Raw genomic sequence first — 27,308 nt, 5'->3', positions numbered from 1 at the left:
ATGATAACTTTTAATGATACTCTGATAAATGTTTTAAAATTTTTGGCTGTGATTTGACTAAACTCAAAGTTTTAATTGAAAATTTTGGGTTGAAATTTGGGGAGTTACAAAATAATATTAGGAGACTGAAAAAAATAATTTATTAATTTATTATATGATTAATAAATTAACTAGAAGTTGGTTAGAATTAATTCAGAATTAATCACAATTAATTGGAAATTAATTATGGGTTAATTAGAATTAATTAGAGGTACAAGGGTTGAACAACAATTGCTTAATATTTGAGGAAATGAGGGATTCTAGAACCCTCCTTGTTTAGACAGTTTTAGGGAGCTCTTCCATAGGGTTCTAGAAGCCTCCAAGTGCAAATAAGGAAACTGGTTTGAATTGGATTAAAATACATTATTTTAATATTCAAATTAGGGTTTATCCCATATATCTTGCAGTTATAAATAGACCCCTTAGGGTATAATTTTTGACCAGTCATTCTCTTGTGAATTTTAGGCCAAAAATCCTACATCTCCTCTCTCTCTCTGAACCGTTTTCTAGTTTCTAGGGTTTGAGTGTGAGCCATTAGAGGCATCCATAATTTTAGTGCTAGCTTTCTAAAGAGAAACTGAGGATTCAAGAGTGGTACATACGATTTTAACACTAAAGGTATGTCATTGTACTTGATAATTTCGATTACACCTAGGATTTGTGATAGTTTCAATAGTATATTTCTATAATGTGCAAATACATAGATCACTAGGTTGCATGTACCCATAATTAGATTTTATGACTATTTCGAGATGGCTATCAAAACATATCACAATGACCGTGTAACATCCGATTTTGGGGGCTAGAACTTTTATGTAAAAAAGTTATTTAAATAAATTAAAGCAAAAGAAATAAATTAATAAAAATAATGAGAATAATGAGAGTAATAAAAACGTCAAGGATAAGTTAAAAACATCAAATTGGTGAAAGTATGTTTAACCGAAGGATTGAATGACCTCATTGATGGTTGGACCATTAGATTAAAGATATATAAAGAGAGGGATTGAAAGAGTTAAATTTCAAGGATAAGTTCCACTAGATGGAAGTTAGGACCAAAATTTTCAAAAATTAAGAAAGAAGGGGTAGGAAGTGAAAATTTAGATAATAAGATCACCATCCTCCACATTTCAACCAAGAAGATCGATTGAGAAGGAGGAGAGGTTATGAGATGAAGATTTTCATGTAGCAACATGTCTTAGATTTGATTTCAAGTTAATTTGGTTCATGTCTGATGCAAGGATTGGATGAATCTAATGTTTCAAGGTATGGATTATTCCCAATTTATATTGATTTCAAGTTTGAAGCTTGTAGTGGGAACCAAAATCAGTTTCATTTTCATTTAAGGTCTAGGGTTTTGTTTTCTAACCGTTTCTAGATAGTTGACGTGGTTCTAAGCTCCAATCTATCACCCATTTGTTAGATTTGGTGTTTTGGGTGAAAAACCTAAGTATGAACCCTATATTTCAAATTAGGGATTATATGTGTTGGATTACTCTCTATAACACCATGTGATTATCATTTTCCATTAAACGATTGCAGTCCATCATCAATTGTTCAGATAAGTTATTTATGCCTTAACAACATGTTGGGTTGCACCATGGCAATATAGAGTTGGATTCAAGTTTAAAATTATGCATGGTGGAAATGTTATTAGAATGATTCTATGATCACAAATCTGGTTTGTTGCAATAATCCTTCAATGAATGCATAAACTCAATTAACGACAGAATTAAATGATTTAAATATGGATATGGGAAATAAGTATTGAATTATGAGCTTCTATAATAGGTTGTTGATGGATTATGATGTAAAGGATCTTCACAACCATGAATTGATTCATACATATGAAATTGGAAGCAAACCATGACAAATCCCTTAATCTATGAGTGATTCTAAGGATTGTTAGTTATTAGGACAAAATGGGAAATCTAGAAATAAATTGTGATCTCATTGAGAAGTTAATTTATATTGGAATGTATTGAGTTACATCTTCATGTTAAATTGGTGTATTATAAAGTAGTTAGATGTTTTAAGGAACTCTAGTACGTCAATAATCACGTTAAGCACTTATGTCCATTTATAAAGGTTTCATGATCAATAAATGCCATGGTTTAATGTGACACACTAGTGTGTTGTTGCACTAGTAGATCATTCAAATAGAGTGGTGAAGTCTCATCGATATATGGTTCTATACGCTGAATCATTAACCACTTTTATTAGAGGAATACATTTGGGTAAGAGAGGGATGATGCGTGCAGTACATTCCGGTACGAAATGTACCAGTTGACATAGAGTGTCGAATTTTTGTTAGTGTATATCTTTTACATTGAATCATAAAATTCTTTATTAGAAGCTTTGTAGGGTAAGAGTGGGTAGGTATGTGTAATATACCACGGTACATGATATACCCATCAACACGGATTTTTCAAGCTCTCATCAGTGTTTGGTATTTGATATTGAGTCATAAAGATTTTAAGAAGAATTTAAGGGCAATAATGGATTGGTGCATGTGATAAACTACGGTACATAGCTTAACCATCGACACATATTTTTCAAGTTCTCATCGGTGTCTGGTATTTGACACCGAATCATAAAGCTTTAAAGAAGAAATTAAGGGCATGAAGGGGTTGATGCGTTTGATAAACTATGGTACATAGTCTAACCACCTACACAAAATTTCGAACTTTTATCAGTGTGTGGTATTTCATAGTGAATCGTTAAGTTCTATAGAAGAATACTTGTAGTGAGAGATATGGAATGTCTCAATCACACCGAGGTGAAATCAGTGTGAATCATAGACAATGTCTATCTCATTAATAGGAAGTGGTTTATCTTCCAGTATCACAGAGTTAAGTTGTACTCTAAAATCAAAGGTTCACCATTAATTCCTTTAATATGGTACAATACATAAATTAGGATAAAGAAAATGAAACATAAAAGAATTAATCAAACAAAGAAATATTACAAGAGAGAGAAACATTTAGCTTTTTTAGAAAACTCATAAAGACTAGATTTTGTGAATCCTTTGGATTGAATGATCATTAATGACTTTCTTCCTTCCAATATATCTACCACTCATCCTCTGTTTATAAAGAGAGACAAAAACACAAGCAAACATATCAAAACATATATCAAAACATAAAATGACAAAAATGATCTTATTCCTTGAAGTAAAGATATATTTGATGGATTCCAAGCTTCAAATTCATCATACTCAGAGAAGAAACAAGAATACTCGGTCTTTGTAACCAACGAGTTAATAGGTTTTGTTAGGGAAAACAGGCGATACGTGTCAAGACTCAGAACAAATTTGATGCCACTTGCCAAGTTCTGATGGCCCTTGTTAGGAAGTAATGTGGATAACAAGCAAAACTAAAAGCACACAAAGACACAGTATTTACGTGGTTCGGTCAATGTCACCTACGTCCATGGGCAGGAGGGGAGTATTCTTTATTTCAGAGTTCTCAAATAGAGGTTACAAGTACGATTCACCAGAGATTCGTCTACTCAGTAAGGATACAAGACACAAGAAACACGACACTTTAAATGAATCTGCATGCATCCCTATTTATACTTGAGGGATCAGACCTAAAACCCTAATGGGCCAAGCCTATTGGCCCATAGGCCCATGATGTAACGTCCCAAAAAATAAGACTAAAAAATTTCATTTTTAAATTTATAAAACAGTAATCCCAAAGACAACATCATAGAACCAAGATGGAACAAACGTATCGATACATCCAAAATATCAGAGTAAATCACAAAATGCGGAATACGGTGGTGTGTGCACTGCAATCATCCCATGCCCTCCGCTTCAAACCAGAAGTACCTGAAACATAAATTGAAAATCGTAAGCACAAAGCATAGTGAGTTCCCCGAAGTACCCCATACCATACAAAACGAACACAAAAAGGGCCCCGTCCGACATACATATCTGTCAACCAACGGGCCCCGCCCAATGAGTGTAACGAGCCTCGCCCTAACTCGCATAACAGGCCCCGCCCACTGAGTATAACGAGCCTCTCCCTAACTCACATAACGGGCACTGCCCAGCATACAAACACATAATCCTACTAACACATGTGATGATCACAAGATAATAGCATACAATACAGTCATCGGGCGTCGCCCGGCATCGACCCCGCTCGGCGTACATACCAATGCATACACATGCAAGAGTCATGCATACTTCTAGCATCCTAACATAATAAACCATGGTCTGACATTGGTGCATTCGACCTGCTAAACATAGTGAGAAAACTCACCTCAGATTGCTGAATCCCACAGATAAATCTCTGGCTGCAGATCCGCTAAAATCCCCGCGCTATCAATAACAAAATAACATTCCATTAATAATTAGATCTCGACTCACACAAAGAGTCCAAACTAGGGTAAAAGACCTTTTTACCCTTTACTGAACTCGGCCCACGGCCAAGGCCCGGTCCAGCTGTCTAAAAAGTCCAAATTCCAAAATAATCACCCAAAGTCCAAATATGGCCCGATTTTCCAAATTAGGCCCAAATCCCTTCATGGGCCTTCAATCAAAAGAGTCCAATAAAATAGCATCATCCCAAAATAGAATTCTGATGGCCCAAAAAGGCCCTAAACATCTAGAGTCCAAAAATGGCCCAAGCCGAGAAGCCCAAACTTCTGAAGTCCATCTGCTGAGTACGGTGGGCGTACTCAACTCGTACACTTAGCATACATACTTTGGGGCTAGTACGCGCAACGCACCAGCTTGTACGCCCAGCGTACTCCCCGGTTGGCCAACCCTCATCAAAAGTGCTTAATCTATTCAGCCCCTACCCCATACTTCTAAGATCTTAACCCAAATGATGACTTATCACGTAAAGTTGGCAACTTTACGTGTATGCATGGCTTAATGGGGCTCTAGAGCTCAAAAGAGCTTAACAAATGACTTAACACATGCATGAGTCCACAAACACCATAAAGTTTGCATCTTTATGCTTAAGGAACCCTTAATATGTCCAGATCTACAAGGATAACTCCATAAATGACCTTAGCTCACAAGCACCAACTAAATAGGGACCAAAATAGCCAAAAACAAGCCAATGAGTATATCTATGAAATGAGATGGCAAGCTATGAACTTTATAGCTCAAAAGCCATGAAATGAAGATGTTAAAGCTGGATCTCTAAGCTCCTCTACAAAGGATGAGTCTTCAATCTTCTCCTTTGTAACGTCCGTGTTTCGAGGCTAAGCATTAATTTAATGATGTAATAGTCAAGGTCAACCATTGTAACATATTTTAAAGTAATAAATATGAATTACTTGAATATTATGTGATTTTATGTGATTATATACTTGTTTGTAAAGATATAATAAAAATAAGCGTTAAAAATAAAATGTTTGATAAGCCCGATATCCATGAAGAAAGTTGTAGTGGTCGTGACAAGGATTCCGGAGATATTAAGAATGCCGAAATCCGAGTTATAACGAAGAAGTTATGACCTGTCGAAGTTTCGCGACGGAACTGGCACGACATTGCGTGACGTAAAAAGTGAGTTTACGATAAAGTGCTTTTTAGCCTTAGCGATCAAAATAAAAGTCGTAGTATACGTTAAACCGAGAGCGTGCATAAAAAGAACGTCCAAATCTTACTTCGTATGAGGAAGTTTTGAATTTTCTAAGATTTGGCATAGCAGTGTGCAGCACGGAATTCGAATTATAGATCAAGCGATTTTTAGCTGACACAACCTAAAAGAGAATCGAAGATCTCGTCAATAGTAGTTCAACGGTAAAAAGACAGATGAAAACGAACGTCATATGAAGAAGTTATGAATTTTTAACGGACTTTTCCTGTCCCGGCCTGTTAAAAATATAACTTTAAAAATAAAGTCAAAATTAGCCGACGGAGTCTAAACGAAAGTTGTAGAGTACGGTCTCACCTACGCGTGGATATAAACGTCGAAGACGGAGCTCGTATGCGAAAGTTATGAGTTTTTGAAGTAAGAGGTACGCATTTCAAGGTTATCCGAAGGGGAACGCCTCGCATGCGAGGGTACGCCCTGCGTACGAAGCACATACGCCCCACGGTCTCTTTCTTTCGGCGGTCCGGAGCCAGCCACGTTTCACCACCGAAGTCCGGATAGATGTCCTCTACTCGCAGCGTACCACCGAGGGTACACCCAGCGTAATCCGAAGCCTCGGCCCTATAAAAGGGGATGCGAGGCAGCCTTCTTCCTTTACACTTTCACACCTATCTTTCTCTCTATACTCTCTCTCTAGCCACCCTAAACCACCCCGAATCCTGGGGAACCTTCCTAACACTAGAAGAAAGCCCCAGAGCGCCCGAAGGCTCCGAGAAAAAGAGTTTTTCGGTTTAGAAACTCTGCCCCTGCAGAGCCTGGTTTTCAAGCAAACCCCCCAATTTCGTCAAAGGAGATTATTTTAAGAAGCAAAGCGCTGTCGGAATCACCCCCTTATCAGGTGAGTACATAGTCACTTTCATCTTACACATAGATATGAAGTATTTTATATAAATTACGGGCTATGTGTATATATGTTATCTGTTTTCCTGAGATCTATGCTGGATGAAAGATCCAAACTTCTTTCTTTTCACATCTGAACTTTTTCTTTCAGATCTAAACTCTTTCTTTCAAATATGAACTTTTTTCTTCAGGTCTAAACTTTTTCATTTCAGATCTAGACTTTTCTTTTCAGATCTAAACTGTATATATGTATATTTTATACCTTGAGATCTATATTGTATGAAAGATTTAAACTTCATTTTTCAGATCTGAACCGTATATGTGTTTTATGTCTACAAATATGTTGGGTAAAACATGGGTAGATGAAATAGTTGGTGTGTGATAAAATGATGAGAGGCCTCAGTGTTGACGATAATCCAATCATCTAGCAGAGTATGGATGACCACCACAGACTTTTCTAGACAGTCTAGTGGAACGCTAGCAGGCTCGCAACCTGTAGGTGTTTATTTGAACTCAGTGTTCACCAGGTGTACTCCATCCCCCTCACGGTTGCCTTATTTGACATAAACTGCTGAGGTATCCCATAAGCAGTGTTGTTACCCCGATGATGATCCTTAGGCTAGGTCCTTTATATTAGATGTTTTAGGGACGTAAAGTGAGGATAACGGGAACGGATAATCAGGTTTGTTTGGTTTGATGAAATTAATAAACTTATTTATTGTGGGTTGAAAACCCTATGTGCTCACCAGGCTCCCAAGCCTGACCCACTCAGTTTCTTGTATTACAGGTAGTCGCAAGAGCATAGTTGGATGACTTGACGAGAGGATTATGGATTATAGGCCAGTAGATTTAAATAAATGTTGTAAAGCCTATGTTGTATTGTTTATGCTTTTGATCTGTATTAACGATGACATCCTAAACTTTTTAATATAATGAAATACATTTCTTCGGAAATGCGTTGATAAATCTTTATCATATTTTATTTTGGGAACAAATTCCGCAACACTTTTCTTTAAAAGGTTACTCTGATTTGAAAATAAAGCATAAACAAATCGGTCTTTTCTGGCCGTGAAATTGGGGATGTCACATCCTTCCTCTTCAAGATGCATAAAACACACCAAAAATGCTTCACAAGAGCTCAAAGGCACCACACAAAGGCTAAGGGACGAAATTAGGGTTTTGAAGATATGCAGGTTGGTTAAACAAGGCCAATGAGGCTATCATATGGTTTATATAGGGTACAAGCCCTAAGATTAGGGTTTCACAAATGCTCACGTACGTTATGCGTACTGCACGTGCGCCCAGCGTACGTGGATGAGCTCCACGACCAACATGCACTAGCACGCCCATCGTACAAGGAGTACACCCAACATACTCCAACTTTCCTGAAGTTGGCAATTCTGCCCCCTAGGGACCAATTCTGCAAAAACATTAGCACCCCCAAGGTCCAAACTGAAAAGTTTATTGAATCGGGTGTTACAACTCTCCCCCACTTAAATTGGATTTCGTCATTGAAATCATTACTTACCATCCCAGGCACGCCGGTCAGCCTGAGAAATTCAACCATAACCCCAATGCGGACCTAGAAGCAAACCTGAGCATACAACAACCTTCCAAAGATGCAATCGAACCCAACCTTAGCAAGGCTCCCAAAACCTGACGATGAACAAATCCTTACTCAACTTAAATTATTCCCCTGCAGAATAACCACTACTACTCTACCCGAAATTTGAAATTTCGAACTTGTTTGACTCCCCGACAGACCACCCATACTGAACCACAACTAATTCACTTCCGCTTGTCTTCCAAATTGAATACCCAACTTCTGATTACATGATGTTCCCACTAGAAAAATAGAATCACGGTCCAATCGCTGCTACCGCAAACTTTTCACTTGACTAAAGGGATTAGATATTCCTTCGAATAAAAGACTCGTCATGATGATAATGAATCCATGAAAACAACAAAAGACAATCTGGGAGTTAAACCTTCTAGTGCTGAATAAGCCACTGCTTCATTAACTGCTGAACAGATACGCTTTTGCTATAATTCTAAAGTCCCATAACTTGCCCGACCCACACACGTAGAATCGTTCCAAAACACGATCACAAGGGCTTTTTCTACCACTAGAACCGAAAACATCCCTTTTTCCTTGAACCCTTCAGCTGATTCCCTTAACATACAAATTCCTTAATTCATATCTTGTTGAAATAAAGACCTTGTATATATACACTCGCGATTCCCAACGCGAGTTCCCACCAAAATCCAACTCGGTACATAATTCGTAACCAGAGATCCAAGGATTTACACTTGCATATCATCTGAAATCTTCTGATTCGCGACAACCCTTTACTAAACCTAGATATAAAATCCACATCCACTGCTGAGACCGCCAGTCTCACACCTGGTCCAGCCACAAGGTTCCCAAGACTCCAACTGACAAGGCCACTCACTGACCACATAATCATCCCTAATAAAACCATGATCCAATACCTCTACCCAAACGGTCTCTACCAGTTCCAACCTGCATTGCCATAATCACACGAGCCTCACCCACGGGTCTCACCCAGTCTATACCAACAAACGGGCCACACCCACAGGTCCCATCCCAACTAGAGCTACACAGGTGCAATCCCACATCGGACCCCAATGGACCTCCTCCTAAAACAGAGAAAAGCTATCCTACCATCCTGTTCGTCTTTCCCAAGGCACGAACTAATCATCCTTTATACTCATGACCACCTCAACGATAGTCTACCTCAAACTGGTGAATGCTACAATCCCATCGCAGACTTACAACACTTCCATCCTATCTGCGAATCCAGTGAATGCTACGGCCATCCCGCAGCCTTATGAAACATCTAACTCACTATGGTTAGCACCCATGGTCTTACCACCTATACCATCTCAACCCCAATCATCCTGAGTCGAAACCGTATGCAACTGAATTCCAATCAGGTGTTTGGGTCATGCTTCGAACCCCAAAGCCTTCATCAAACAAGAACAGGCAGCGAGGCTCTAACACAACCCTCAACCTGGATCCATCCACAAGCCTGCTATACATCACAAAGAAGACGCCGGTTGGAAGTTTCCTGAACTCCCAACTTACACAACTTCAAGCCAGGCGGCCATTTGAGTCGTCTCCCCTCCCGACTAGGATGTGAAACTTACCCTAGTTTCACACCAGATCTAGATCCCGGAATCTTGAACGATTCTCCCCCACTTGGATTCGTCGAAGCTCTCCCAACCCACAAAACTTGATGGATTCCCAACCCATCTTACCTTCAGATAATATGAACCGCCGACGACCTGCGCTTACCAATAGTAGCATTCCATTACTAGCCAATCTCGATGATCGCCCAACTCTTGAAATCCAGATGAATACTCCCCGAATCTCCGCAAGCCCGATAATCCCAATCATTTTCCATGATACAACACCAAATCCTTAAGTCCTTTATGCTGATGACAAGACTATAACCCTTGACCGAAACTGGCGAATCTTGACTCCAACTTCCCGTTCCTAGAAGGATCTTTGCACTCTAACCATCTTCAACCTCCGCGATTATGAAATTCACTTGGCACATACAATGACCAAACAACCCATGCGTCTGCCACCATCGTTTTCTTGCTTCCACTCCTTCCCTAGAAAAGGTAGTGATTTGGACCCAGAGGTCCTCCCATAGATGGTTTCCGATCATACCGGAACAAATGCTAACACTTCTGGACTCTGACTCCGCTAATGAACTAATCCAACTAATTCCACCATTGATCTTTCAAACAATACCCCTGAACTGACCCCAACAAAGAGCCGAAACAACCACCGAACAACTGAATCCCGCTCCTCAAGATACGACCTACTAATAACTCTTGCAGGCAAAATGGCACATAACAATTCTTGATGATATAACCCAGGAAATAACATAGAACTAACTCAGAGATAATGCTTACCCATACCCAAGAAGATTCCAAAGCAATATAAATAATTATAATAATCAAGAGGAAAGGAAAAGATAATATACCCGCAATAGTATCTGATGAAATCCTGACCTCCTCTTCCTTCCGAAGCACCTGCGATGGAACCTGAGCTACCCCAACCACCAAGCATGGGTAATTCACCTTGATATGACCAGACTGATGAGAACTATGACACAATTCTACCTCCATGGTGCATTCTTGGCGGAGGTGGCCCTTCCATCTGCACCTGCCGCACTTAGACTTGTCGTGCACATGCCCATGTGCCCCTTCATCCTTCGTGAAAACATCACGGCCCCTCGGGTCTCTAACACTAGCCATGGCAACGTCCAACTGCTCAGATCGCCGAGTCGGACCATGAGTCTGCTTCCTCTTCCCCAGTCGCCTATTTGATCCAATCCCCTGCTCCCGAGTTACCTCGACCATCCCATCAATCGTCTGAACGGCCAAGGTCCGACCCTTGAACATGAGATCGATCCCTTGAAACATGATGCATAACCCACTTCCGATCCCATATACCAAGAGCTAGCAGTAGGATCCTATTTCCCGAAGGATTATAGAACTCCACACGCATTTGGCCCCAGATGGGCCCCCAACTGTCCTACCACTATCTCGTTCTGAAAAGACCCGAGACAACCATCCAAGAGCTCCACAATCCCCTACTTGACTGAACCAAAGATCACATGAGTCCACTCCAAAATACCGCGGGTAATCTCCGACGAGATGAACTCCCGCATCCGCTCATCGATCGGCTCAGTACCTGCACCTAAGCCTAAACCCGAACCTCCTTCCTGAGTGCTCATCACCATTCTGAAAATGACCATGCAAATGATCTGAACATATCCAAAAATCTTCATCCCACGGACTTCCTAGATTCTCCAAGATTCTCCCCGATTCGAATATAGATCCTATCCTTTCAGTAGTACGGGCCCAATACTACCTTCTACACCTATCCATACTTTCCTCGAGAATCATCCTGAATCCTCTAAGTCACCTTCTTAACTGATACTCCAAATGCTCGCTAAACAGCGCAACTAAACCCACTGAAGCACTTCCTAGGCCTTCCTAGATTTCCGACCTCACCTTGCCATCAGCTACTGAAGAACTCCACATGATGTTAGTTACCCACCTCATGAATGCAATCACATGCAACAAAGCTTAGATAATCCTTCGAGTAAAAGACTCGTCCCTACAACGGTTAGACTCAACCGAGAGTTGTGCAATAGGGTCAAATCCGTCACTCTGAGATTATCCAACCCTTGTCACATGTGACTTGATGTATTCACGTAGCAGCTAACTCACAACACTTAAAAGTTCCACAAAGCACAAAGCAAGCATCATTCGTGCAGTAGCACTCCAATCCATAGAATAACCAAGAACTTCCAACTCACATACTACAAATCATGCAAGGAACTTCCACTCTAGCTTCCGGTTACCTTACACATGCAAATTATACACAATACCTGATCAAATAGACTGTCGAATAAAAGACTCTACCCTAGGACCACAACCAAACGAAGAACAGGAAATAAGGCCGAATCAATCATTCTAGAGCTATATGATCCTAACCGTATACAATTTTTTTAAAGCATACACTTAGCAATCCATGATACCAATACATATACCTAATCTAGCATCCCATGCTTCCTAGGCTACAATGCATCACATATCACGCCAATCTATCACTGATTGATCAGAACTAGCATGCAAGTCTAAAGGCTCATACAATAGGCATACAAAGGCATCTCTCCTAGCATTCTATCATGCAAACATTGGGCAGATCCTTAGCCTTAACTAACATGCGGTTCACAGGTTCACAATACAAATCATAACAAATAACATGTAAGGGTATTTTGGGAAAACTTACTTGAGCTCGGTCGATTTCATGAACCACCCTTTTCTTGTATTAGAAAACCCTTTTCTGTAAAAAAAATTATTTTTGAAAAAATTTACCAAATCCTCAGTTTGAGTTAAGACACACCCGAGAGTACGTTCGAATCCATTAAACCATGGCTCTGATACCAACTTGTAACGTCCCAAAAATAAGACTCAAAAATTTCATTTTAAAATTTTATAAAACATTAATCCCAAAGACAACATCATAGAACCAAGATGGAACAAACGTATCGATACATCCAAAATATCAGAGCAAATCACAAAATGCGGAATACGGTGGTGTGTGCACTGCAATCATCCCGTGCGCTTCCCTTCAAACTAGAAGTACCTAAAACATAAACTTAAAACCGTAAGCACAAAGCTTAGTGAGTTCCCCAAAGTACCCCATACCATACATAACTAAACCAAAAGGGCCCCGCCCGTCATACAGATCTGTCAACCAACGGGCCCCGCCCAATGAGTGTAACCGGCCTCGCCCTAACTCGCATAACAGACCTCGCCCACTGAGTATAACGGGTCTCGCCCTAACTCGCATAACGGGCCCTGTCCAACATACAAACACATAATCCTACTAACACATGTGATGATCACAAGATAATAGCATACAATACAGTCATCGAGCCTCGCCCTACATCGAGCCCCGCTCGGCATACATACCAATGCATACACATGCAAGAGTCACACAGACTTCTAGCATCCTAACATAATAAACCATGGGCCGAAATTAGTGCCTTCGACCCGCTAAACACAGTGAGGAAACTCACCTCAGACTGCTGAACCCCACAAATAAATCTCTGGCTGCAGATTTGCTAAAATCCCCGCGCTATGAATCACAAAATAACATCCCATTAATAATTGGATCCCAACTCACACAAAGAGTGCAAAATAAGGTAAAAGACCTTTTTACCCTTTACCAAACTCGACCCAAGGCCAAGGCCCAATCCAACTGTCCAAAAAGCCCAAATTCCAAAATAATCACCCAAAGTCCAAATATGGCCCAATTTTCCAAATTGGGCCCAAATCACTTCATGGGCCTTCAATCAAAAGAGTCCAACAAGGATGGCGCAACATGCATCAAGAGTGGCGTAAGAACTTCTAGGTTGGAGCAACATCAACTTCATTGGCACAACAAAGACCATCTTGGCGCAACAAGGACATGCTTGGCGTAAGAAGAACCTACAAGGCGCAACAAGGCTTCTTCATGGCGCAAGAGGGACTCTCCATGGCGCAAGAGGGATATGCTTGGTGCAAGAAGGAATGCCCTTGGCAGAACAACATCCTTCTTGGCCTAACCCTTTATCAAATGGCGCAACAAGTTCCTTGGTTGCTCCACATCACTCCCAAGTGCTCCAAACCCCTTGCAGGTGCTCGAAACCCCCTTCTATATGATCTATTCCTTTGGCACTTGATCCATTCCTTTTTCAGACGATCCTTCCCTTTTCAGATGACCCGTTCCTTTGTCACATACTCCATGAACCCTAAGTTCTCCATTGAGTTCCAAGTGCTCAAAATGCTCCATGAGAATGCTCTAAATTCTCGAATCACATTTAACAATCTCCACCTTGACTTGAGCATCCTCCGAACTCCACCTCGAACAAGAATTTCCTCTCTTATTCCTGGCATCAAGCCCCGAAGGGGCTTACCTCCAATGAACATCCTCCAAGTCCAAGCAAAGCTTGAACTTCTCTTTGTGCAATGTCCTTGTCACCATGTCTTTCAGATTCTCCTTGGCACCAGACTTTTGAATGCATAACCTGTCATAGAACATGATAGGTTTATCCACCTTCAAAAGAAGACTCTGAACAAGACCAACTGCCAATGATCTTCTTATCTCCAGATCATTTTCATGGTCCAAGTCTATCAATCCAACCAAGTCTGTATGTCGTGCATTTTCACCATACACCAGAAAAACATCAAGCATTCCCTTCAAGTGTCGCAAGATCCACTTGACCACTTCCCAATGAGATTTTACCCGATTGCCTCAAACCAACAAATAAGAACCAAAAAGTTTGGATTGATCACAATAGAACAACCGCAAGACTTTCTCAAACTAATCAGAAATGTATAACCATCCTGCTCTTCTATAACTCCGGATCTCCATCCTTGTTATCTTCTTTTCAGCTCCTAACTCATTCATCACAAACTCATTCTCCAAAACCTTCTTCAAGTTGTCTTTCGTGGCATCTACATCACCATATACTTCTTCCCTGGTTGAACAAGGGATTCCTTACGTCTATTTTGTTCCATGCCACCATGCTGTTCCTCATTTATCACAAAAATGTATGGGGTTTCTGTTTCAAACTCCACCTTCTAGCTAACATCCTGATCGTTCCCCATAACACTTGTAACACCTCCTCTCTATTTACACATATCAGATTCAAAGGTCACATCTCCTCTAATAACTAATTTGGAGTTTGTTCCTCTGTACACCACAGACGATGACCTTTCCCTCCAAATGCATATCCTAGAAATATGCATTTCATTTCTCTGCACTCTATTTTACTATCATTCACATGAGCATAAGAAGAGCATCCAAACATTTATAAACCAGTGTTCTCAAAGGGTTTCCCATACCACACCTATTGAGGAATCTTACAATCAATTACAGTTGATGGAGATCTATTGGGAGATAGCAAGCAGTGTTGACTGCTTCCGCCCAAAATTGCTCCAATAAACCAGTAGATAATTGCATGCACTGAGCATGCTCCCCCAGTTTTTGGTTCATTCATTATGCCACTCTGCTTTGCTGTGGTGTTATCCATATTGTGTGGTGCCTCACCGTACCTTCTGTTTTGCAGAAGTTGTCAAACGAAGCCGTGCAGAACTCCAACCCATTTTCTGTTCTGAGTGACCTGACATGGTTCACAGTCTATTTCTCAACCACCTGCTTCCACTCCTTGAACCGACCAAACACTTCATATTGGTCCTTTATCTTCATAAAGTATACCCATGTCTTCCTTGGGTAATCATCGATAAATGTCACAAAGTATTGACATCCACCATGAGACTTCACAAGAGAGGGACCCCATAGATCTGAGTGAGCATACTCGAGAATCTCCTTCCTTGAGTGTTGAACCGAACTGAACTTCACCCTACTTTGTATATCTTGAACACAAGCTTCACCAGGTTTAGCATTTCCAGTTGCATCTCCACCACACAATCCCTTCTTGTTCACATGTCCCAACTGATGATGCCACAACTTTCTTTCATCATTATACTGATCCAAGGATTGGGATACAATCACCATTCCATCAACCGTACAGCCATCCAGAATATAAACCCCATGAGGATTTCCTTTCCTTCATAACTACAAGAGCACCCTTGGAGACTTTTAACCAGTCACCCTCTACAGAATATTTCAATCCATCCTTTGCCAAAGTGCCAAGAGAAATCAAATTCTTTCGAAGTTAGGGGACGAACCAGGAATCCAGTTTCCTGACCATACCATTATGTATCTTGATCTGCACCGTGCCACTGCCCTTGATACGGCTCACCCAATCATCACCCATCTTGACTATGCCATTCTACTCTTTGAAGGAGTCAAACCAGTCGCAATTGCATGTCATATGATAGGATGCTCCAGAGTCCAAGACCCAAGCATCAGCAGAACTAAATGTACAAATTGTCAAAACTTAACTATCATCCCCTTAATCAGAATTTCCTTGTACCACAACAACATTGTTGTTGCTTGGTCCAACACCATTATTCCCTTTCTTCAACAATGGACAATCTCTTCTGAAGTGCCCTTTTCCTTGCAGTTATAACATTTAATGTTGGCTTTAGATTCGGAACTTGACTTCCGTTTGTTACCTCCACCTCTATCCGATGTTCTTCCTCTGCCTGCGAACAAACTAGAACTGGAAACCTCTTAAAATTTTCTTTTCAGTTCCTTGAACAATAAAGAATCCTTCACATCATTCACAGTGATCATTGCCCTACCATACAACATGGTATCAACGAAATTCTCATAAGAATTCGACAGTGAACATAAGAGGATAAGTGCTTGATCTTCATCTTCAATCTTTACATTCACACCTTGTAGGTCCAATATGATCCTATTGAATTTGTCCAGATGATACTTCACTTGGGTCCTTTCTGACATCCTAAGAGTATACAAACGTTGCTTCTAGTATAGCATGTTCGTTAGAGAATTGTTCTGATACTTGTCATACAATTTCTCCCAGAGCCCATCAACACTCTTTTGATCCACGACCTCTCTGAGTACTTCGTCTGTCAAACTCAACAGAATAGTGCTATGTGCTCTTTCAAGAATATCCACCTTCCTTTCAGCCGCCTTGTCCTTTGGCAGTTTCGCTTTTCTTTCCAGTGTCACTGCACATCCTTGTTGAACCAGAAGAGCCTTCATCTTCACCTTCCATAAAGTGAAATCATTCGATCCATTGAACTTATCCAAATCGAACTTGTGATAAGCCATCTTCAATCAACAGAACATCAACCGCAACTCTGATACCACTTGTTAGGAAAACAGGCGATACTTGTCAAGACTCAGAACAAATCTAATGCCACTTGCCAAGTTTTGATGGCCCTTGTTAGTAAGTAATGCGGATAACAAGCAAAACTAAAAGCACACAAAGACACAATATTTACGTGGTTTGGTCAATGTAACCTACATCCACGGGCTAGAGGGGAGTATTCTTTATTTCAGAGTTCTCAAATAGGCCCATGAATAGTGAAAACCAATCATATTCCGCCATGCAACATCTTCTAGAACATTCTTCCAGTTATACAACCCATGATCATCAGCAACACACATGATGGAGAACCTTGTGCCACAGTGGAGAATCATGATGTACAAGTGGAGCATGATGAACACTAATGGCCCAACATCCATCATGGTGGCACATCATGGTGTAATCCTTGAGCAATACCAACTTCTGAGCATCCTTGAACGATCTTGAGCATCATAGAGGACTTCATAGCATACTTGGCTCATCAGGGGTACCGTGGCTCATCACGGAACCAAAATGGTCTGTCTTGCACCATGATGGCGCAACATGTGCAAGGATGGCGCAATAGGCATTAAGAGTGGCACCAGAACTTCTAGGTTGGAGCAAAATGAACTTCATTGGCACAACAAGGACCATCGTGGCGCAACAAGGACGTGTTTGGCGCAACAACAACTTACTTGGCGCAACAAGGATTCTTCATGGTACAAGAGGGACTCTCCATGGCGCAAGGGGGAATGCTTGGCGCAAGAAGGAATGCCCTTGGTGCAACAACATGCTTCTTGGCCCAACCATTTATCAGATGGCGCAAAAAGTTCCTTTGTTGCTCCATGTCACTCCTAAGTGCTCCAAACCCCTTCCATGTGCTCCAAACCCCCTTATATATGATCCGTTCCTTTGGCACTTGATCTGTTCCTTTGTCAGACGATCCATTCCCTTCTCAGATGATCCGTTCCTTTGTAACATGCTCCATGAACCCCAAATGCTCCATTGAGTTCCAAGTGCTCCAAATGCTCCATGAGAATGCTCTAAATGCTCGAGTCACATTTAACAGGTTTCAATATTTATAACCTTCAAGATATGAAAGTCAACATGAAGATACTCGAAGAAAAAAAGAGTTGTGAACAACTAGATGAGAGACAGGGAGAATTGTCTTGACAATGAGTCCTTTGGATCTCAGATGGGGTTTGGTGTAGAAGTGAGAGCGTCTATGGAAATTAGTCGTGCCATACTCACTAGATTCATTTGGCCTCATTACAACATAAATATGGTTCGGGAGAGGGCAAGAAGAGCATCCTGAACCTATTGTTTAGACAAAGTTCTTTCTTATATTGTGTCGACAGTAGGATGCTCAATGCCAATCACCCTAACCATCTTCTTCATATTGAAGAAAGAAGGCGCTGAAGAAAAGATGCAGAGCCACGCTCAATCATAAGATCTTGAAACAAATGGAGTGCATGGTTTGGAGAGATATTCTTTTTTATGAAGAACATGAGATCAATGTCAAGGTAAAAGATAGATGATCCTGAGACTTGAGAATAGAGAAAGAGAGAAGAAAACACTAGTGATCATTAGGAACAAGAATAACCATGCAATGTTAACTCCTTTGGTAAAACAAAAGCTAGAATTTTATTTTTCTTAAAGCAGATTTCTCATGTTTTTGAAGTTTTTGAAAGCAAATCAATAAAGTACTGAAAGCACAAAGTAGTAATTGTTTATCATACAGAAACGATATCAAACATATGTATGTTATTCTTCTTGATAGCAGTGAGGAAGATAGAGTTCCTTGAATCCACAATATTTCCTTCCTCTTTGCTAAAGAAAGCTTATAACCAGCATCAGAAAGTTGACTGATAGAGATGAGGTTTTATTTCAAGCCTGAGACATAAGAAAAATTCTTGAAATCCATAGACTTGCAATGAATCGATCCAAATCCCATAGTCCTTCCTTTGTGATTGTCTCCAAACCTCACCAAAGGGACATCCTTTTCAACAAAATCATTCAGGAGATACTTGCATCTTGTCATATCCACTATCTAGATACCAAGCGTGCTCTTGACCTTGTAAAGCTAAGAAACAAATTAGGACATACTGACCCTTTTTCAATGGGTTTATTAAAGATTTTATAACATGAAGAAGGAAGAAAATTTTAAAGAATTATCCTTTTTGAACCATTTCTCATTTCTCAAACGAATATTGTCAATTATCTTGGAATTTTCATCAAAAGTACATTCATTGATCTTATGAGAAGTTTCTCCACAACGATAGCATATCCTTATCCCATGTTTTTTATTTCTATTTTTTAAACAATTGGGTTTTGTCACACCCCCAAACCAAGGATGGCGGAAACGTCCGGGGGTGGAGGACTTCACGTATAGTATCACAACAACGAGTATAATAGTGCTCAAAGTAAATACAACCATCATATATATAATTGAAAAGGTTACACCATAGAATAAGTTTACATGTTTCAAAATCAATTACATTATGATGACAAAATGAACTATTTGACGATTTATCGTCTCATCCTCAAAATGCTGTTGGTTTTCCTGTTTCACTGATTTCCTGAGAATACAAGTAGTTTTTAAAAAGTGTCAACAATTAAGTTGGTGAGTTCATAAGAGTTTTGTTTGAGAAAGAAACCGTTTTCCTTGTAAAAGCGACAAAGTATGTTTCCAGAAAATCCAATATTTTCTTTATTTAGTGAAATGAATGCTTCCATGTTATGCGATAATGAACCCTAGAGGGAAACATAGATTCCTTCTACAATCGCCCAGTGTATATAAGTTATATAAAATTTAAGTTAAATAAACCGTTGAATATAATGGGTCTGCCCTAGGTCCACAACCAAACAAGGAACAGGAGATGAGGCGGGCCCACCAATTCTAAGTCGATTGTGACTAGATTCTTATATAACTCTAGCATATACACTTAGCAATTATAGCTGAAGCCTAACAATTCTAGACGTAATGTAGTCTTAATAGAGATATATTTCCAAAGAAAATCCGATATTTTCCTTAAAGAGTGAATCGTAAGTTTCTATATTAATAAATAGTGCATTCTAGAATTTCCTATAGTTTCCTTCTATAATCTCTAAGTGTATATAAGTTATATAAAATTTAAGTTAAATAGACCGTCGAATGTAATGGGTCTGCCCTAGGCCCACAACCAAACAAGGAACAGGAAATAAAGCGGACCCACCAATTCTAACTCGATCATGACTAAGTTCTATATAACTCTAGCATATACACTTAGTAATTATGGCTGAAAACTAACAATGCTAGATAGAATGTAGTCCTAAAAACCAAAGACCGAGACTATGCTTATCATAATTCGTCAAGTAGTGGTAGTGGACATAAACTATACATATCATAATTCACCAAATAGTGGTAGTGATAGTGATCATGAATTATGCATATTATAGTTTATCAAATAGTGGTAGTGGTAGTGAACATAAACTATACATATCATAATTCACCAAATACTGGTAGTGATAGTGAACCTGAATTATGCATATTATAGTTTATCAAATAGTGGTAGTGGTAGTGAACCTAAACTATACCTATTATAGTTCTAGCGTGTTTGTTTGTGATGTATAAGGACCCTTTTCTATGTAAGTCGAATGTATAGCAAAATATAACTATGTGTTATCATGCCTTATTTTTGTACTAATGGTAATAATGGAGGATTCTTACAATTCAGTGAGTATTTTCTGTTATATAATTATACCACAACAAGAAACACATGTAAAATATGAAATCTTCGAATATTAACACTTTGCTCAACACGTTACAAAGTGTGATGAAAGTTATAAGCTGTTATCTAGATTTCTACTTTTCTACACTGTTTTAGAAAAATCCTAGAAAAATCATACGAAGTCAAAAACTGATTCCGTAAATTCTGAGAGTTCACAAAATATGTCTAGTTTATTCATAATTTTTATTATGATTTTTAGAAGTCTTTAACTTGTGTTAAAATGTTCATATTCACAGACTGGTCCGAATTTGTTTCTGAAATGATAGGTAATTTTGTAAAAATCACCATAAATCGTAGACAAATCGTTTGGTGATGTGCAAGTAGTCATTTTAAAGGTATGAACCTGAACTATATGCACCTTATACAGTTTTGAAAACTAAAATGTTTAAGTTGACCAAAACAGTCCGTGAATGGAGTTGAACTTTTCTGATGAAGGCTGTTAAATGAGTTTAGTTGTGTTCTTGGTGTTTTAACTTGTATTCCCCCCCTTAAAACTTAAGAAAAACATGAAAAGATAGGGGTATGAACTCACCTTGAGTGATTTCAGTAGATGGATGATGGAGGAAAGAAGTGGTTCAACTCAAGAACACTTGGGAGATGCTTAAAGATTTGAAGTTCTAACACAAATATGACGATATTTGTGTAAGCAATCTATTATTTGGATGAAAGATGGTAGAATATCTAAGTGTAGGAGGGAAATACTTACCAAATGTAGAGGGAAAGCTTGAAGACAAGCCTTGAATCTCAAAATCTAGAGAGAGGAAGTGAGAGAATGATGTTTGTCTTTTGGAGGAAAAATGAGAGAAATGAGAGGAAAGTGAGGAGAGATAGGAGTTTTCAGCCTTTGACCAAGAGTGTGGCTGGTCAAATGGTGGGGAAAGTACTCTTGAATGACCAGGTATGGTGGGAGGGACAAGGGGTTGTACTATGGAGGTATGGGGAGGTTGCTTGTGTCATACACTAAGGCAAAGTCAACACTCCACCCATAAATCTCACCTACTAGATTTTATTCTTAGGCAAGGATTTTCCCCAAAATATAATTAAAATATGAATATTTGGGGTTTATTATGTTAAAATACGAGTTTGGGTGAAAATATCGCGTTAAAATCTCGAAAAACGGGCTCAAAACGCTAAAAATATTGAAAACCGGGCAAAAACTGCCAAATTCCGAAATTTGGGGCCGGAGGTTCGGTCCTAGTCCTTAGAACCGAAAGTAGGAGAAGAAACCGAGAGAGAAGGGTTCGGTTGCGCGGGTCGCCTCGAGGACCGAAGGTGAGGCTCGGTTGTGCATGGGAACCGAGAGGTCTCGCAGGCATGCTCATCAAAAGGGACCGAGGGTCAGGATCTCGGACCGAAGGTCAAGTCCTCGGACCGAAGGTTGGAAGGGAAGAGCCGAAAGTCAGGTCTCGGTTCTGATTAGTCAGGGGACCGAAATAGACTGTTACACCCTTAAGACCGGAACGGCGGAATCGTTCAGGGGTGGAGGACGTCATGTTTAGTATCACGAGATATGTATATGGTAAGCAAGTAATGAACAACCATTTCATTTCGAAAGAAAGTGTTTACAATGTGTGTGTTCACAAAACATAGAATTCATACACAAATAACAAAACAAGACTTGAAGCTATAATGCTTCATCTTCTGAATCCCCAGCACGAGCACCTGTCTAATAGTCTCCTGAGAATACAAGTTATTTGAAAGAGTTGATCAACAATTAAGCTGGTGAGTTCATAAGATTTTAGTGATGTAAGTAAGCTGTAAAATGTTGTTGAAAATGTATATGTAAAAGTGGTGTAAGTTGTAAGTTCTGTTTTGAAAAGTTCGCATGTTCCTCTAGAAAAATATATATTTCCTACTTTGATGGAAGTTTAAGTAAATTGACACTACAACCCATTCTATGGGTACTAAGTGGGTACAAGTTATATAAGATTCAGAGTAAGCAAACAATCGATTGTGTGCATCTGCCCTAAGCTCACAACCAAACGAGGAACAGAAATTAAAGCGGATAGCACACATCCCATTGGTTGTTAGATCATCGTCATATATAACCCTCGTGTATTCACTTGTTACTCATGGAGTTAATTGTAATGGTTCCTTTGTATCTAATGAAAAGTTCTTTAAGAAAACCTATATTTCTTATTTTAAAATAGTGACCACAGTGAGTACTTTTATAATGGCTTAGTTTATATTGTTGTATATAATCTAATATCGGATAGAAAGTTAATTGAGTGAATCTGCCCTAAGCCCACAACCAAACGAGGAACAGGAAGTAAGGCGGAAAGCACACATCCAACTACCTATTGGGTATTAGTTTTATATATAAACATGGTGTATAAACTAAGGTATTATAGAGTTACTCACCTAAGGTCCTTTAAGTCGTATTGGTTTAATAAAATGGATTAAACCCTTTACTGGGAAGTTTCTAGTTTTGTATACCAAAAGTACTGAAAGTATGTTTTATACTAGAAAAACTGTGCTTTGACTCTGTGTCTTATAACCTGACCCATACCTGGTACCCTTATGATGACTTGATGTATACTAAGCATACATATATATAGAATCGGGTAGAAAATAGATTGGGTGAATTCATTCCAAGCCCACAACCAAACAAGGAACAGGAAATGAAGCGGAGAGCACACATCCTATTACCTGTCGGACCCTATTAGTATATATATATCTGGTGGTGTATACATTAAGGAATCATAAGGCTAGCATTATGGTCCTATCTTTTAATCGTATCCTTCTAACAAGGCATATTCTGTTATGTGCTAGACTCGACTGTTCTGTTTGTCGTTTGTAAAAATGTATATTTTCCCTAGTTTATAACTATCTTGACTCGAAAATAGTTTGAATTGGACTTTCAAGTGGTACCATCACTTTATGAAAGAAAGGGAAGTGTAAGTACACAGTTGTCGTTTATAATGACATGCGGATGTACTAATAACCTAAAAAGTTATTTGTTTTATTACGGTTATAATGTGAAGGCTAGAACCCTTACTATACGCTCTCCCTGTCAGGAGATTAGGGGAACTAAACACGACCTCTGCAAATTCTTGCAAGCCATGTAATTCACATTAAAGTATATGATCATGTATACCCAATATAACTATCACCTTTTGTTTAAAACAATGAGTTAGTGATTCATTGGTATAATTAGATCCTGTATGTGTGTTCTCATGCTATAGCAACCTAACTTGTTTGTTCTGTATGGTATTGTTTGATTCTCTTCACTATATGTTCTGTATGGTATTGTTTGATTCTCTTCACTATATGTTCTGTATGGTATTGACTCTTTGTGTGCTTCATTGTACTAGAAGTAATGAATAGCATTCTCCTAAACTATACCTATTATAGCTTACTAATATTCTACTTGGACTGTTACTGGAAAGACTCGTTTATCTACTAAGTTATGTTTGTACTTTAAAAACAAAGTTTTGTATAACTATAAAGCAACATAACTTTTTAAAGAGTTTTTGAAATGTTTTGACAACTTATAAATAACGTAAGTAATCATTTTGAAATATGTTTATAACAAACATTTACACAATTATCATTGTGTTCAACTTGTATCCCCCCCCCTCTTAAACAGTTAAAACAGTTAAAAGATTCATTACGGGGTATGAACTTACCTGATGTGGGTGATTCAAATGGGTATGCGTGTAAGGATTAGAAGTTCCACGAATGAAGTCCCGAGACACAATAGGTCCTAAATGACATATGAGGACACATATTGACATGAATATAGTGTTTATAAACAACTATATGAAAGGAAACACCTTCCGGGACTAGGAAACACCTTGATTCAAGTGTTATAAGTACTAAGGATTGCATCTAAGGGTTGTAGGACCTTGTTTTTGGGTTTAGGGTTCAAGGGGACACTCTTTTGGAGTTTACGGTTTTGTGACCATCACCCTTGGAGTTTACGGTCGTAAACCCATGAGTTTACGGCCGTAAACTCATGGTACTTTTACCATTTTGTGTTTTGAAGCCTTACAAGTCATACTAAGCATTCCTACTTCATGTCTAAGCCTTAGGAAGTGATTAGGGCAACATTTCACCCCTTTATGGAGTTTACGGCCCATGGACCATTTCTCCATGTGTTTACGGCCGTAAACCCATATGGTTTATGGTCTTTTTGATGTTTAAGGTCCTATACACTTCAAGGATGGGATCTAGACTAGTTTCCAAGGCTTGGTAAGGGACTAAGGCACATAATGGCCCCTTTATTAGGGTTTACGGTCCAAGAACATCTTGGACCGTAAACACCTTTGATCTTGAGTTCCTTTGTGTTTTCTAGGTGATTAAGAAGTGTAACAGGTCTTATAACACACTAGGGTAAGAGTACTTACAATAGATTTGCTTGAAAGGGTGCCAAAAGTCCAAGAACACTAGTGTGTGTTCTTGGTGAAACTAAGAACACTTGAAGATCTACACAAATGGAATGATTTCATGGATGAAATCATGTAGGATCACTAGATTAAGGTAGATATCAACTAAACAAGGAAGAAAACACTTACTTTCTTGAACAGTTTTGAAGAACTTTGGATGATACTTGAGAGAGAAATGGTTCTAGACTTGGAAATGTGAAAAAAAGTTAAAAATAAACTAAGTGTAACTTATATAGTCATTAGGGTTTACGGCCCTAATACCATTTGGGCCGTAAACTCCAAACTTTTGAAGTTTGTGGGACTTTATTGTTTCACAATAACTCCTAGGGCATCCTCTCTCCAGATCTCTCTTGCAGTACTAACTTTAAAACACTCAGACTGATTCCTAAAAGCTTGAAAGTTAGCAGAAACAGTTATGACTTCTATTGAAGTGAATGGTTGTACAGCATAGAAATTTCGGGTTGTCACATAGACCGACCGCTTGGTCCATTTCGGTTGATAGGGTTTCGGTTCTCAGGAGGTTCGGCTCCTAAGAGGAGTTTCGGTTCCTAAGAGGAGTTTCGGCTCCTTAAGGCTATTTTTCGCGTAGACTTCCGTTTTCGAGCTGTTTTCGTCAAATTCGAGGGTCGGGATGCCCCGAGTGATTATAAAAAGTTGAGAGAGATTTTGAGAGAGATTTGGGAGAGATTTGTCATACTTGGAGAGATTTGGCATACTTAGAGAGATTTAGGAGAGATTTCACATACTTAGAGAGATTTGGAAGAGATTTGACATTCTTGGAGAGATTTCTCATACAGAGAGAGATTTAGGAGAGATTTCACATTCTTGGAGAGATTTCTCATACAGAGAGAGATTTGGGAGAGATTTCACATTCTTGGAGAGATTTCTCATACTTAGAGAGATTTGGGAGAGATTTGACATTCTTGGAGAGATTTCTCATACAGAGAGAGATTTGGGAGAGATTTCACATTCTTGGAGAGATTTCTCATACAGAGAGAGATTTTGGAGAGATTTCACATACTTGGAGAGATTTGGGAGAGATTACACACACTTGTAGCGATTTCTCCTACTTAGAGAGTTTTGGGAGAGTTAGAGTGGAAGAGATTGGGAGAGACTTCTTTTGTGACCCTTTTGAGTGTTTGGCTCCGTAATTCAAGGTTTGTAAACCTCGTTAAGTCTTGTTATGATTGTTATATGCCCCCGAGGGTTAAGGAATAATGTTTTATCGTGTAGATTCATCACTTACCCTGATTAGGGTTTAGAATTTCCGAACACGTGAAAACTCTAAGTGATACTTTATATTAAGATTGCGACTAGGTACAATAAGAGTCATGATGGAAACCCTAATATACAAGGGTTAGATGAGTTGACCGGTTTGACTTGTTGACTTTAGTTGACTTTGACTTGGCCAAAAATTGACGGTTGTCACAGGTTTCCAATGAGACAAGACCTTTTTTTTGAAAATCATGAATTTTAGAACATTTTCTTGAGATAAAAGACTTTTCAGAGTGAGAGGGTGAGGAGGAGGCTTGTAACACTGATGTACACAAAGATTCATCAATAGCAAGAAAGTGGGAAGACTCAGTGTCATAACTACTAACAATACATTTTGGTGATGCAATAAGTATCTCATGTGTGGAGTGAAATTATCCATTGGAAATGGGAAATTTAAGATACATTTCGGTGGAAGGAGTGGGAATGTACAGAATGGGGTTACGAATGGTGGGATCCAAGGCGGTTAATTGAGTAGTGCAAACAGTGACACCTTCAGGGTTAGTAGTGCAACGTTTATCAATGAGAGACTGATTTATGAAAGAGTGACTAATGAACCTAGTTTTAAAATCTTCCTTGAGATCATTGAGAGAAGAGAAGTTTGATTTAGTTTCAATTTGTTTAAATATGTTACAAGCATCATCAATGTTTCCACCAAGGATTTTTTTCACATTGATCAAGAATATGAGCATCTATTATTTTGTTGAGATTTTGATGAGAATGAGCCCAGTTATTTATTACATCTTGAAGTTTATTATAATATGCTTCAGCTAGATCCTTTTTTGAGTGAAGATCAGTGTATGTAAGAGATAAGTTAGTGACCTTAGTGTTGGTTAAAGAAAGAGTTTTTTTTAGTGTCAGACAAGTTGCTCACAAGAGTGTCAATTTCAACCCTAAGTTAGTGTTTTTCTTGATTAACCTTGGAGAGATGATGACACAAGTAATCAAACATCATGCACTTTCGTTTTCAGAATAAGTAATGAACTTGTTTACCTGATACAAGGATGATGAATCCAAGTTAAGATGTTTTGAGTCCTTCGCAGCTTTTGCAAGATCATCTTTAAAGGA

Source organism: Lactuca virosa, chromosome 4 (genome assembly GCF_052849685.1).
Source record: "Lactuca virosa cultivar CGN04683 chromosome 4, Lactuca_virosa_CGN04683_v6, whole genome shotgun sequence".
Lineage (NCBI taxonomy): Eukaryota > Viridiplantae > Streptophyta > Magnoliopsida > Asterales > Asteraceae > Lactuca > Lactuca virosa.
Note: the sequence above shows the minus strand (reverse complement) of the source record.